The following is a 12,083-nucleotide window of genomic DNA, read 5'->3' as shown; positions in this document are numbered from 1 at the left end:
GAGCAAACCTATGGTGTAGACCATTCCCCAATCATTTCAATTTCTCAGGTTAGTTCCTTTCAAGCTTAGTGATCACCAAATTAATCCTTCAATATCGAATGAAACCTTAATGTGTAAGCGAGATGTGACATGTAAAATTATGATTTAATCAATGTTTAAAACTTCTAATCATGGATTAATAGTTCTAACTTAACTGTGAAATCTAACAAATAGTTGAATCCAAGAGTAATAAATTCCAACATCACTTATCTTGTAATTCTAAATCCAAGATAGCTATCAAAATCACTTCAAATTCATACGAAATTCTAAAAAAATTTAAAAATTTTCACAATTTCTGCTCAAGACTAAGAAAACACTGATTAAGAAACCTAATCTCCCACCTCTAACCTAAAATCTACATTGTCCTCAATGTAAATGATATGAGCATGCAATGCACTTAGGACAACGAAAAGTAAATATGAAGTGATGGGAAGATAGTACCTGGATGATGAATTCAAAGACACTTTCCAAGAGATCGCAGCATGAGCGTCGGTCAGCACGAGAGAGAAGGCAACACAAAAATAAAAATAAAATCCTACTTATACCACTTTCGTAGGTACTCTCGATTGCATTTAGCGTATGCAACAAGCCTTTAAACCCCTAGGTTACCCCTAGTGGACGAGTTGTAGTCTCGTGAGGGTTTGTAGTAATGTTACCCACAAACATTGAACTAACTAATGATAAAAATGAAATGAAATGAAGAGCTGGGTTGCCTCCCAGGAGTGCTAAGTTTACCGTCTTCAGCCAAACAAATAAAGGAATTACCCTAGTCCTATGAAAGCGATAAACCTACCTATACCTCCATCAGACTAGGAGATCAATCCTGGTAAACAGGAGCAGTCAGGGGCATGGACATGTCCTCTGAGTCAAATTTCTCGACAAATAGTTTCAATCGATGTCCATTGACTTTAAACTCCTTGCCATTGTCGGGATCTCTTATCTCAACGGCCCCATGAGGAAGAACAGTAACAACAATGTAAGGGCCGGTCCAACGAGATCGAAGCTTACCCGGAAAGAGATGTAATCGAGAATTGTACAAAAGGACCTTCCACCGGGCGTGAATGATTTTCGCAAAATGTGTTAGTCATGAAATGCTTTCATTTTGTCCTTGTAAATTCTTGAATTATCGTACGCATCATTCCGGATTTCTTCGAGTTCATTCAATTGAAGTTTGCGTTGCGAGCCAGCGTTGTCTAAATTAAAATTAAGATTTTTGATCGCCCAGTATGCTTTATGTTCCAGCTCCACAGGCAAGTGACAAGCTTTCCCATAGCCAAGTCTAAAGGGAGACATTCTAATAGGGGTTTTAAAGGCAGTACGGTATGCCCATAAGGCATTGGTCAATCGGATTGACCAATCCTTACGATCAGGGTTAACTGTTTCCTCCGAAATGTGTTTAATTTTCCTATTAGAAATCTCAGCTTGCCCACTTGTCTGTGGGTGGTACGGGGTGCTCACCTTATGAGAGATACTATATTTCTTCATTAAGCTCTCAAATGGTTTATTACAAAAGTGTGAGCCCCCATCACTAATGATGGCTCGAGGCGTTCCGAATCGAGAAAGGATGTTTTCTTTTAGGAATTTAATGACCGTGCGATGGTCATTAGTTCGACATGGAATCGCTTCGACCCATTTAGTGACATAATCCACAGCGAGCAAAATATACAGATTTTCAAACGATTGGGGAAATGGTCCCATGAAATCGATGCCCCAGCAATCAAATGCTTCAATAATAAGGATGGGATTCAAAGGTATCATATTTCGACGAGACAATGCTCTTAATTTCTGACAACGCTCACAAGCTTTGCAAAACTCATGAGCATCCCTAAACATAGTGGGCCAGTAAAAGCCACACTGCAGAATCTTGGCCATGGTCTTTTTAACAGAAAAGTGACCACCACAGGCCTGTGAATGACAGAAGGAGATGACGCTCTGATGCTCATCGTCTGGTACACATCTCCTTAGGATTTGGTCTGGATAATATTTAAATAAATAAAGATCATCCCAGAAAAAGTTACGCACCTCGGTGAAGAATTTCTTCTTATCTTGCACAGTCCACTGTGTCGGTATGGAACCTGTGGGAAGATAATTAGCAATATCAGCAAACCAAGGAGAATGGGAGACTCTGAACAGTTGTTCATCAGGGAACATATCATTGATATGGGTCGCCTCAAGGGAATCAGAGGTATTAAGGCGAGAAAGGTGATCGGCCACTACGTTCTCTACTCCCTTTTTATCTTTAATTTCCAAATCAAATTCTTGGAGTATAAGGATCCATCATATCAAACGGGGCTTAGAATCATTCTTAGAAAGAAGATACTTAAGTGCTGCATGATCTGTGTAGATAATAATCTTGGATCCGATCAAGTAGGACCTAAATTTATCCAAGGCGAACACTACAGCTAAGAGTTCCTTTTCCGTAGTTGAGTAGTTCACTTGGGCCGGATTTAAAGTCCTACTCGCGTAATGGATGACGTAGGGTCTCTTATCTTTTCTCTGGCCTAGAACCGCTCCAAGAGCATAATCAGAAGCGTCGCACATAAGCTCAAAAGGAAAGCTCCAGTCGGGTGGCTGCATGATAGGTGCAGTGGTTAACGTACCCTTAAGCTTGATAAAAGCTTCCTGTCATTGCTCAGTCCACTCGTACGGAGCATCCTTTTGAAGAAGATTACATAAAGGATGAGAGAGGAGACTAAAGTCCTTTATGAATCGCCTGTAAAATCCTGCGTATCCTAAGAAAGATCGCACGTTTCTGATGTTCTTAGGTGGAGGTAGATTAGAGATAAGATCGATTTTTACCTTATCTACCTCGATTCCCTTGGACGAGATGATATGCCCAAGGACAATTCCCTTCTGAACCATGAAATGGCACTTCTCCCAATTAAGTACCAAGTTCTTTTCTTCACATCTTTTCAGTACACATTTAAGACTTTCCAAGCACTTGCTGAAAGATGGACCGTAAACAGAAAAATCGTCCATGAAGACCTCTAGATATTGCCCCACCATATCAGAAAAGATACTAAGCATACATCGCTGAAAGGTGGCAGGGGCATTACATAGTCCGAATGGCATCCTTCGGTAGGCAAAGGTGCCATAGGGACATGTAAATGTGGTCTTTTCCTGGTCTTCAGGGGCTATCTCTATCTGGTTGTAACCCGAATACCCGTCAAGGAAACTGTAATAGGAATAACCAGCTAACCTTTCTAGGATCTGATCAATGAATGGTAAAGGAAAGTGGTCTTTCCTCATGATGGTATTCAACTTCCTGTAGTCAATGCACATTCTCCAACTAGTAGTGACTCTAGTTGGCACGAGTTCATTATTAGCATTGGCTACGATGGTGATTTCGGACTTCTTAGGGACCACTTGAGTTGGACTCATCCATTGACTATCAGATATAGGGTATATAATACCCACGTCCAATAGTTTAAGAACCTTGGCCTTAACCACTTCCTTCATGTTTAGATTTAGTCTACGTTGTGGTTGCCGAGCGGTTTTTGCATTATCCTCAAGATACATATGATGAGTACAAATCGAGGGATCGATTCCCTTGAGGTCCGCTATCATCCATCCCAGGGCTCCTTTATGCTCAATGAGAGTAGATATGAGCATACTCTCCTGTTCTTTCTCTAGGTGGGCAGAGATCACTACCGGGTATGTCTTATCTTGACCTAAATAGGTATATTTCAAATCAAAGGGCAAAGGTTTTAGGTCAAGCTTCGATGGCTTGAGGTTAGACGGTAGAGGCACTACATCGGTTTGTGGCAATTCTTCAAATTGTGGCCTCCACCGATTAACTTCAAGTACCGGTGCAGTATCAAGCAAGGCGCACATCTCCCTAATCATGTCATCATCCAAATCATGGGAGTGGGCCAGGCACGTCTCTAGATGGTCAGAGGATAAGGTTAGAGGTGTCGTATCTTCCACGAAAGAGTCAATCATGTTAATGTCGTAAAAATTGTCATCCTCCTCTAAGTTTCTGCCGTTATTGAAAAAGATGTTTGACTCCAATGTCATATTTTCAAAAGATATAGTCATGACACCATTCCTACAATTGATAATTGCATTTGAAGTGGCAAGGAATAGGCGACCAAGAATGACGGGGATCTGACTGCTCATGTTATTGATAGGTTCGGTGTCCAAGATGATAAAATCTACGGGGCAGTAAAATCTATCAACTTGGACCAACACATCCTCAATTATCCCTCTTGGTACACGAACAGAGCGATCAGCGAGTTGTAGTGTGGTTAGGGTGGGTTTCAATTCGCCCAAACCTAACTGTTTGTATACCGAGTAGGGAATCAGATTGACGCTCGCTCCTAAGTCAAGAAGTGCGTGATCAATTCGATGGTTCCCAATTACACAAGATATAGTTGGGCTACCGTGATCCTTGAATTTCTGCGGCACGTCTTATTTCAGGATGGCACTCACTTTCTCAGTCAAGAAAATTTTCTTTTGAATACTTTGCTGTCTTTTGGTCGTGCATAAGTCTTTCAGAAATTTGGCATATGAAGGAATCTGTTTCACGACATCAAGTAGAGGAATGTTAACTTTCACTTGTTTCAACACCTCCAGAATATCTTGAGAGTTAGAAAGACGTTTTAGTGCAACCAACCATTGGGGGAACGGGGCAACTGGCTTCTCTAGAAGTTCCGGTTTTAATTTTTGTGGGGCATCACTAGATCCATCATTGTTGTCCTCTTCTGGTTCTTGAGGCTTTTCGGGCCTAACCGGAAGAGTTTTATCAATGATCTTTCCACTCCTAAGAGTGATGATGGATTTAGCGTGCCTCATCTGATTTGAAGAGCTGGGATCACTAATCTCGTACTGCGGTTTAAGATTGGGGAGAGGTTGTGCAGGAAGCATCCCCTTTTCTATAACCGTCATACGAGAATCTATCTTTTGTATAAAATCTGTAATTCCCCGCATTGCCTGAGCCAGCTCTTGTATGGAATTTTAAACCGGTTCCTCTTGAGGTTTCACTTGATTTGGATTTTGATTGAAGAAACCTTGAGGGGTAGCCGTTTGTCCATTCCTCCAACTAAAGTTTGGATGATTTTTCCAACCAGGATTGTACGTATTGGAGTTAGGTCCAGTAAAAGGTCTTTGATAGTTGTTTACGGCATTGGCTTGTTCATTCAACACTCCTCGAAAGGCAGGTATTGTAGGACAGTTTTCAGTTGTGTGAATGTTGCAATCACAGATGCCGCAAACAATTTCATTAACCTTATCCTTCTTTCCTTCCATGGCCTCAACTTTCATTATGAGCGTAGTCACTTTACACTTGAGATCATCCTCTTCTTTCAAGAGATATAATCCACCTTTCTCCTTTAATTGAGTCGGCCTAGACGTGGTGTTCGACTTTGGGTAATAGTCCCATGATTGTGTTTTTTCAGCAAAACTATCGAGGTAATCCCATACCTCGTCAACATTTTTATTAATGAATTCTCCATTACACATTGTCTCGACCATTTGGCGCATGGAAGATGTCAGTCCATCATAGAAAAAATTTGTAATGCGCCACGTTTCAAATCCGTGTTGTGGGCATGAACTGACCAAATCTTTGAACATTTTCCAACATTGGAAGAATGTTTCATCTTCCTTTTGGGCAAAGTTCATGATTGCTTTTCTGAGGGTAATCGTTTTATGATGTGGGAAGAATTTTTTTATGAATTCCCTCTACATGTCGTTCCATGTGCCAATGAATCTAGGACGCAATGAATGTAACCATGTCTTAGCCTTCTCTTTTAAGGAAAAAGGAAAGAGTTTCAGCCTGATTGTATCCTCAGATACATTAGGAAAATATAATGTAGCTATAATCTCATCGAACTCTTTCAATGTAAATATGGACTTTCTGATTCAAGTCCATGGAATTTGGGAAGGAGTTAGATAACTCCTGGCTTGATGTCCATTTATCCCGTGTTTTCAGAGAAAATCATGCATGAGGGCGTACTCACTCCTGCCGGTTGTAGATAATCTCGTAAAGTACGAGGCGGGGGTGTCTGATGCACCTCATTCTCATCTTGGGTATCCTCCACCCTGGGTGGAAGTAGAAGAGGTTGGTCTTCAACCATAACTTCAGTTATCTTAGGGGATTTCGAGTGGTGTCTAGTCCTGCGATGGATAGTTAACCCATCAACCAATCCTCCTTCAGTCAAGAGACGTTGAGTGTTGTCACGGGCCCACTTGGGCATGAAACACTCGCAGCCCTCAATCAAATTTGAAACCTAATCCTAAGAAGGGAAAAGAAAGTCTAAAAAGAAAGAGAGGGTTGGAAAGAAGTTACCAAATTGGAGTCCCTAAGTTAAAAACCTGCAAAATAAAATAAAATAAGTTAGATTCTAAAGAGAAGGTCTATAATTAGAAAATCTTTAAAAAAGAAAGATAGAAGTAAAAATAGTTTCTAAAAGAAGAAGATCCTAAACTAGAAAGTAAATTACTAAAAGAAAACTGAAAAATAGAAAGTAGAGAAAGAACTTACTGAATTCGAAATTTCTATCTTAAAGGCCTACAAAATATGAAAGTTAGTTTTTAAACCAAAAGTCTACAAGTAGAAAATTTCTAAAAATAAATTAGGAAACAAAGTTAGATTCTAAAAGAGACAAAATTAGAAAGAATTGCTAAAAAGGGAAATAACTAACCTAGTTTCTAAAAACAAAAAGAGGAAAGTTTCTAAAAATAAACTATTTCCTAAAAATAGGAAAATACTAGAATTAGAAATTTTCTAAAATTTAGACCCTAATTGTAAAAGTAGAAAAAGTAGAGAAATTAGGAAGGAATTTCCAATTTAGAAACTTATGTCAGGATCCTACAAAACAGGAAAACAGGTTAGTTTCTAGAATAGAAAATCTAAACCTAAAGTTAGAAAAAATCATAATCTTAAACTAATCCTAAAACTAATTAATTCCAGAAAACGTAACCGTCAATCCCCGACAACGGCGCCAAAAACTTGTTCACTCCCCAAGTATAGGGTTGTGATGTAGTAATAAACTCGGTGAGACCGAGGTCGAATCCCAAGGGACTGAAACCTGTACGTTATTTGAAGCTAGGTAGAAATAGAAATAGCCCAAGATGAAATCGAAATCAAATATAAATTGTTGAATAATTGTGGAATAATTATCTAAAACTTAAACAATTCAGATGAAGGAAACTAGGGATTCAGAGGATCCACTTGTAGAAATTAGGGAGATCTTATGCCTGCTTCAAAAATCATGGAAATCAACTGGACTTCCTTTGATATAGTTTTCAAGAGATGAAAGGTATATGAATTAGAATGGATTCCATCACCAAACCATGCCCAGGAGACAAAGTAAACAACAGAATTAAACTAATTACCAACCGACCAATAATGTATGAAGATCAGGAAGGGTACTGTCATCCGACCATGCCCATGGAACAATGATGAACAACAGGGCTTCCTGACTTCATAAACATAAAAAGGAGAAAGAAATACTCAAAGTCATTGCAAACCCATTGTAATTTCAGTCACAACAGACCATTAAAGACTACGAAAAGTATTCCTTTAATAATCAACTAAAATCAAATTCAGTTCATGAATTTAAATTAAAGGCACAAAATAGAATCTCCTATCTCGCTACAGGCTTCACCTCTTAGCCCTAGCTAAGAGGTTTAGCCACACATGAATGGGCTAAACCTTTTGAACAAAGCAAATAAAAAGAAAAAATATATATAAAAGAAAAGAAGAAAACACACTTATTATCTCTTCCTCTCTTTCACGTTCCAGCAGCCAAAAATCTTCCAAAATTCCACACCAAAAAACGATCCCCTCTTCCCGTTCTCTCTCTTTCTTTTATAGCTGAAGGAAGTCAGCGACTGTGAAGACGGTGAAGCTTCCGCACTCTTTTCTTGCGTAGGGAGAGTCCCGGACGCGCACCCTATTTTTGTGCCGCGAAAACCCTTACCCTCGTGATATGTTTGGAAGGCTGATCATATATATTTCTCAAAAATGACTTCTTGGAAGGTGTTATGGCCACCTTCTCTCTCTTATGTACGGTTCAGATCTTCGAAAAGATTGATGATCGTGGCCCACAACTCCCCCGAATCTCCAGATTTTTCGTACGCGCATAAGGCTCACGCAGACCTGCTGACGTGATCGGTAGGCCCCATAGTGATGTTTTATGAGAAATTCACACCGACCATTGAAATCCTCATGAAAATCCAGTCAGGAACGAGTGGTTTTGGCAGGTTCTTGTGTGGCCCACTGGATATTGTATTCTGTCGTCCATCCTGAGTTTCGATGGTCGAAATCCACTACACACTGCTTCCTAGAAAAATTCCACCTAGGTCAAGGCTAGTGGACCTGTCGAATTCTGATAGACGGTCCGGATCGGACCTTCGATGCATGGTGGTGGCCCACAAGAGTCCAACCGAGACTCTGTTTCACGCCACAGGAAATGTGGTTTCCTATTTTGAGCAGGAGACTTGGTCAAACCGAGTTTTGATCGGATCCCTAGTATGGCGTACCTCTCATGCTCATGTACCTGTGTACATGCAATACACACGTGGGGTCCATAATGATGTTCGAGAGAAATCTGCTCTGTCCATCTGTTTTGCTACCTCATTTAAGGAGTTGAAGACAAAATTGACACATTTCCAGATACCAGGCAACCCCAAATCACTGATTTATGGGCTGATCTGTCCGTTGGGCCACTTCTAGAAGGATTCAATGGCTGAAATTTGACATGTACAGTTAGTTTTTGGTCCTCGAGCCATATATAAAGTTTCAAGCTGAACAGATGGTGAGAACCCTGTGATCTTGCATTCTGGCTGACTTTCAGGCCGCTTGAGCTTCAGTTTCTCGATTTTCGCGAAACCCTGACGTGTAATTCTGTCGATCTTGGTCCCCTGGAATCCGTCCCTTGCCTTCAGTGTCATCAGAGCATTAAATCCATACTTTAGGCTCTCTTTTCAGTCCAGACTCTTAAACACACCCTGTATTACAAACACGATTAATTCAGGCCATTAAGCAATAACATAATCATAAATCCATGCAATCAATGGGGTCTAATATGCAATATTTGACCCTCAACAGCTGCCATAGGCCATTGAGGCGGCCTAAATTGAGGTGTCAGTGGTCGGTAAGATGGCTATGCAGGTGGTGCTGATCGTAGACATGGAGCTGAGATAGGTTGCGGCATCTGACGGTTAATCTTTTGAGAAGGGGCGAAGCCGTTGTCCCTCATCTTGGTAAAGTAATAAGTGTCAATATGGCCCAACCTCTTACAGTAAGTGCACCACACATCTGATCACCTAGGCCGTGTTGGTGGAGCCAAGAGCCTATGAGGCAAATCTGGCCGTGGCCTCTTGCCGAGGAATGGTTTGTTCGGCAAATCAGGTCGAGGCCTCGGACCCATGGGTACACATGTACGGGACAGTCTATCCCCATCCTGCTTAGCTCACAGGGGCATGTTCACTAGCTCAGTATAGTTGGGAATGCTAGCACAACACATCTTCGTACCTATTTCAGGTCGCAGAGCCTCAGAAAATTGTCGCATTCACATCGGCTCGTCTGCTAGTATCAAAGGAACGTATCTGGCCAGCTCCGTAAAGCAGTTCTCATACTCTGTTATGGTCATCCCTTCTTGTCAGAGGTGAAGAAACTCTCCCTCCTTTTCATTACGGTAAGTGAGGGGGAAGTACGTCTCATGGAAACGGGTCTCAAAAGCTTCCCATGTCCATACATACCCAGCAACAACCATCTGTAGGATGCTGTCCCACCATAGACTAGCCTCCTTCTCAAACATGTACGTAACCAACTCGACCTGCTTTGCCTCAGTGCAGTGCAGCGGCTTCAGCATCTTAGAGATGTGATCAAGCCAATACTCGGCCTCCTCAGGTCTGTGAGTACCCATAAAGGTGGGAGGTCGGAAGCACTGCAATTGCTCAAATAAACTGCTGGCATTCATGTTTCCAACAGGGTGCACAGGTGGTGTAGGCAGGGCCACATTCATGTTTTAGGCAAGAGCCCCCGCAATGGTGGTCTAAATCTGCTGTCGCTACTGCATAAGGAGCATCATATGCTCCAATTTATCAGGAGGAGAAGCTATTTGAGGCATGTGTGGCGTCGAGGTAGATGGACGGTTCTGTTCTAGAACCAGTGGTGCCCTAGGTGTTGGCCCATTTGTAAGGCCAGGGGCCAGTAGAGAATCTGGCATAGTCTCGTGATTCAGGCCCAAACTAGGGTTCGTATGGCTATTGCTTAGGGGAGGTGCCCCGTCACTCGATTCGCCAAGCTAAGACGTGTCATACTCTGAGTGGCCTTAGGTGGCATTCCCTATACAAAACATAGGGTGCAACCCATGTAAGATTTAGCATAAGAACAAACACTCATCCAAACATCATTCACATTTCAAGTCAAAATAAACTTCATACATTTCATTCAACCAAAATCGTCACAATACATGAGATGTAGTCTTACATGGATCATGACAGAAAATGCATGTGATCTATTATAACACGAGTTTTAAATGCTAAACACACTAACACCCAACCAAGCCTACCAAGGCTAGTACAAAAGAAAACTAGCAACAAAATAAACTAAAAGACGACTACAACATATGACTAGTCGTTCGAATCTGGTGATGTGGAGGAGCACCCTTGTCCTGTAATCAACACAGGAGAGCCTTCAAGGTGCGAGACACCTTCTTAAACCTTTGTTTCATGTAAGCCTAACTCTCGTCAAGCTTTTGATTCACTTCGCCCCGAGTCTCTTCGACATCCTGTCTCAGGGCGACTTGACTCTCCTCAATTTGAGTTAAGTGGGCTTCTAAAGTAGCCCAATCACGGTGGTGCTCTTGTGTAGCCGGAGGAGGACCCTCATCAGAGTCTTGGGCCTCCTCTTCTTCCTCTCCCTGCTCTTCCTCATCACTTCCCTCACCATCACTTCCTTCCCCTCCTTCATTACCTTCATCAAATTCTTCTTCCTCCTCCTCTTCACTGCTTCCGTCCTCTTCCTCTATCTCGTCACCATACTCATCAAGTTGGGCTTGACGTAGTCACGGCTCAATGCCCATGTTGTTGAGTGTGGTGTCATTGATAAAATAGATTAACGCAAGCTCATCCGTGTTAAGTCTGTAGCCGAACTCATGAGCAATCTTACATATAAGTTGGCTGAATGGGAGTGAAATATCCGTCCTAAGGGTGCGTGCGGTCTGAACTATCTGTAGTAGTACGTACGTAGGCGGACACAGCTTGTCTCCTTGCCCGACTCTATATAGGAAGTCCACCATCAAACGTGTGCATTTGGCGCGATTACTCCACCTAGGATACACATTGTATGTGAATATATGGTGGAGTAGGCGGAAGTCAGAAGTCATGTCGGTCACTGGGAGGTAATTGCCTCGCTTACAATGAACCAGTCAGTCGCAATGAAACCGCGTGCGGCGATCTCTTTCTCGGATACTCTTAAGATTCTTCTTGCTAGCATGTACCTCTCCATGTGGAATCCTCATGATTCAAGATATCACACCAACACCAACATCAATAATGACTTCCCGCCTTCCCACTGGGATAACGAACTGTAGAGGCTCTAGCAGTGGATATCGTATGTGGGCGTAAAAGGCTCGGACAGTGCTCTCACATCCACATGACTTGCCCTCAAATATGGGACCCCACCCGGTGTCCAACAGGAGGTCCATCACCGAATAAAGCCCAAATAGTCTTTCGTCCATGTATGCTTCAAAGATAACTTTACGGCCTTGAAACCTACCATGTGTGATGCCCACTGGCAAAGCTCTTTCGAGAGGAATTTGGGGATCGAGATCCCACTTCGTCCTTCGCTCCCACTTCGTCCTTCGCTCCCACTCAACGTTAGTGCTAGCCTCGATGCTTTTCTACTTCCTAGGATGGGTAAGGCGGCTAGGCCCGGCTTCATCCACCGGCGCCCTCTTCTTTCCCATAAGGGAAAGGAGTGTGGAAAGGGAAAAGATGGCAGCCACTAGCTCAAAAAGAGCCATGAGTGTGAAGCAAGATTGAAGGATAAGATAGATTGGTGGATTTTAAGGTTTATGAGACACAAAGGTAGG

At 42.2% G+C, this 12,083-nt stretch overlaps 1 non-coding gene across 1 annotated transcript; it reads left to right on the top strand.

Moving 5' to 3' along the window:
* The first annotated feature begins 5,569 nt into the window (after positions 1–5,569).
* Positions 5,570–5,676, top strand: LOC131238280 (small nucleolar RNA R71). Its single transcript, XR_009167685.1, has one exon. It is a non-coding gene; the product is annotated as a small nucleolar RNA R71 (small nucleolar RNA).
* Positions 5,677–12,083: the final 6,407 nt, after the last annotated feature.

Source organism: Magnolia sinica, chromosome 2, assembly GCF_029962835.1.
Source record: "Magnolia sinica isolate HGM2019 chromosome 2, MsV1, whole genome shotgun sequence".
Lineage (NCBI taxonomy): Eukaryota > Viridiplantae > Streptophyta > Magnoliopsida > Magnoliales > Magnoliaceae > Magnolia > Magnolia sinica.
The sequence above is the reverse complement of the archived record's forward strand: the minus strand, read 5'-3'. Positions and strand labels throughout refer to the sequence as shown.